A 3622-nucleotide genomic window follows, 5' to 3' on the forward strand; every position below is an offset into this window, starting at 1 on the left:
CTTTTGAACTGTGGTGTTGGAGAAGACTCTTGAGAGTCCCTTGGACTGCAAGGAGATCCAACCAGTCCATTCTAAAGGAGATCAGCCCTGGGATTTCTTTGGAAGGAATGATACTAAAGCTGAAACTCCAGTACTTTGGCCACCTCATGTGAAAAGTTGACTCATTGGAAAAGACTCTGATGCTGGGAGGGATTGAGGGCAGGAGGAGAAGGGAACGACAGAGGATGAGATGGCTGGATGGCATCACTGACTCGATGGACGTGAGTCTGAGTGAACTTCAGGAGTTGGTGATGGACAGGGAGGCCTGGCGTGCTGCGATTCATGAGGTCACAAAGATTCAGACATGACTAAGCAACTGAACTGAACTGAACTGAAAATTAAGAGGAGGATTGTGAGAAACAGATATGATTTTTTCTTTTCAAAACATCTCATTTCAACTTGGTTGTTGATTACTAGCTTTCCTATTGTCCACATATTCTTCTAAAATTTACCTTATTATCATTATCATACTTAATTTGAAAGTTTGAAAGTGAAAGTGTTAGTCATTCAGTTCTGTCCAACTCTGTGACCCCATGGGCTAGGCTCCTCTGTCCATGGAATTCTCCAGCAAGAATACTGGAGCAGGTAGCCATTCCCTTTTCCAGAGGATTTTCCAGTCCAGGGGTCAAACCCAGGTCTCCTGCACAGCAGGCAGGTTTTTTACCATCTGCGACATCAGGAAAGCACATATTTAATTTACTCTGGGATTAAAAAGTAATTAATAAGTAATGGAAAAGTGCTGCTTCGTAGCCATTAAGCCCAATACAATGGAAGCAATGGAAAGTAATATTATGTTATTCTTGGGAAAGAACATCAAAATTTATATGTATATAGTACATATAAGAGGAGATATATATATATATGTGTGTGTGTGTGTGTGTGTGTGTGTGTGTGTGCACGTGTGCGCACTATTGATAGCTTACGATGAACCATGTTGGATTCATGATCTCCAAAGAATATTTAGCTTTGGGACCAGGGACCAGGCTTGATCACTTAGAGCTTTTGTGTAGCAGAAGCTTATTAAAGTGAACAAAGACAAAGAAAGCTTGTCACATGGACATCAGAAGGGGGACAGAGAATGTCCCCCTTGCTAGTCTTATCAAGGCCTTATATACTTTTACTAGACCTACTCTCCAAGCATAAATCATAAATCGACACGATTAGAACTAAAAATAGAAAGGTCTTACCAGACCCACTTCTACAACACTGTTCTTATAATTAGTCAGAAAGTTCTTGGTAAGAAGGAGAAACATGTCCTCAAGCAAGAAACATTATTGTTATATAATCATTCAGTTCAGTTTAATCCTTCAGTACTGTTCAACTCTTTGTAACCCCATGGACTGCAGCACATCAGGCTTCCGTGTCCATCAACACCTCCTGGAGCTTGCTCAAACTCATATCCATTGAGTTGGTGATGCCATCCAACTATCTCATCCACTGGCGACCCCTTCTTCTCCTGCCTTCAATCTTTCTCAGCATCAGGGTCTTTTACAAGGAGTCAGTTCTTTGCATTACATGGCCAAAGTATTGAAGTTTCATCTTCAACATCAGTCCTTCGAATGAATATTCAGGACTGATCTCCTTTATTTATTTATTTTTTCTTTTTTTTTTTGATCTCCTTTAGAATGGACTGGTTTGATCTTCTTGCTGCCCAAGGGACTCTCAAGAGTCTTCACCAACACCACAGTTTAAAAGCATCAATTCTTCAGTGCTCAGCTTTCTTTATAGTCCAACTCTCACATTCATACATGACTACTGGAAAAACCATAGCTTTGACTACATGACCTTTGTCGGCAAAGTCATGTCTCTCCTTTTTAATATATTATCTAGGTTGGTCATAGCTTTTCTTCCAAGAAGCAAGTATCTTTTCATTTCATGGCTGCCATTCCATCTGCAGTGATTTTGGAGCCCACAAAAGTAATGTTTTCATTTTATAATGGGTTTCCACTGTTTCCCCATCTACTTCCCATGAAGTGATGGGACCAGATGCCATGATCTTTATTTTCTTAATGTTGAGCTTTAAGCCAACTTTTTCAATCTCTTCTTTCACTTTTATCAAGAGGCTCTTTAGTTCTTCTTTGCTTTCTGCCATAAGAGTGGTGTCATCTGCATATCTGAGGTTAGTTATATTTCTCCCAGTAATCTTGATTCCAGCTTGTGCTTCATCCAGCCTAGCATTTCCTACGATGTACTCTGTATAAAAGTTAAATAAGCCGGATGACAATATACAGACTTAACATACTCCTTTTCCTACTTGGAACCAGTCTCTTGCTCCATGTTCAGTACTAACTGTTGCTTCCTGACCTGCATATAGATTTCTGAAGAGGCAGGTCATGTGGTCTGTTATTCCCATCTCTTTCAGAATTTTCCACAGTTTTTTGTGATCCACACAGTCAGTTCTTTGGCATACTCAGTAGAGAAGAAATAGATGTTTTTCTGGAACTCTCTTGCTTTTTCGATGATCCTGCAGATGTTGGCAATTTGATCTCTGATTCCTCTGCCTTTTCTAAAACCAGCTTGAACATCTGGAAGTTCACAGTTCATGTACTGTTGGAGCCTGGGTTGGAGCATTTTGAGCAGTACGTTACTAGCGTGTGAGATGAGTGAAACTGTGCGGTAGTTTGAGCATTCTTTGGCATTGCCTTTCTTTGGGATTGGAATGAAAACTGACCTTTTCCAGTCCTGTCGCCACTGCTGAGTTTTCCAAATTTGCTGGCATATTGAGTGCAGCACTTTCACAGCATCATCTTTAGAATTTGGAATAGTTCAACTGGAATTCCATCACCTCCACTAGCTTTGTTCATAGTGATGCTTCCTAACGTCCACTTGACTTCACATTCCAGGGTGTCTGGCTCTAGGTGAGTGATCACACCATCGTAATTATCTGGGTCATGAAGATCTTTTTTGTACAGTTCTTCTGTGTATTCTTGCCACCTCTTCTTAATATCTTCTGCTTCTGTTAGGTCTATACCATTTCTGTCCTTTATTGAGCCCATCTTTGCATGGTTTTCCCAGTGGTCATGTATAGATGTGAGAGGTAGATTGTGAAGAAAGCTGAGCACCGAAGAATTGATGCTTTTGAACTGTGGTGTTGGAGAAGACTCTTGAGAGTCCCTTGGACTGCAAGGAGATTCAACCAGTCCATTCTAAAGGAGATAAGCCCTGGGTGTTCTTTGGAAGGAATGATGCTAAAGCTGAAACTCCAGTATTTTGGCCATCTCATGTGAAGACTTGACTCATTGGAAAAGATTATGATGCTGGGAGGGATTGGGGGCAGGAGGAAAAAGGGAAGACAGAGGATGAGATGGCTGGATGGCATCACCAACTCGATGGACGTAAGTTTGAGTGAACTCCGGGAGATAGTGATGGACAGGGAAGCTGGTGTGCTGCGATTCATGGGGTCACAATTAGTCGGACACGACTGAGCTACTGAACTGAACTTGCATGAAATATTCCCTGTGTATCTCTAATTTTCTTGAGCAGATCTCTAGTCTTTCCCATTCTATTGTTTTCCTCTATTTCTTTGCTCTAATTACTGACAAAAGCTTTCTTTTCTCTCTTTGCTATTCTTTGGAACTCTGCA

Source organism: Bison bison, unplaced genomic scaffold, assembly GCF_000754665.1.
Source record: "Bison bison bison isolate TAMUID 2011002044 unplaced genomic scaffold, Bison_UMD1.0 scf7180017864530, whole genome shotgun sequence".
Classification (NCBI taxonomy): domain Eukaryota; kingdom Metazoa; phylum Chordata; class Mammalia; order Artiodactyla; family Bovidae; genus Bison; species Bison bison.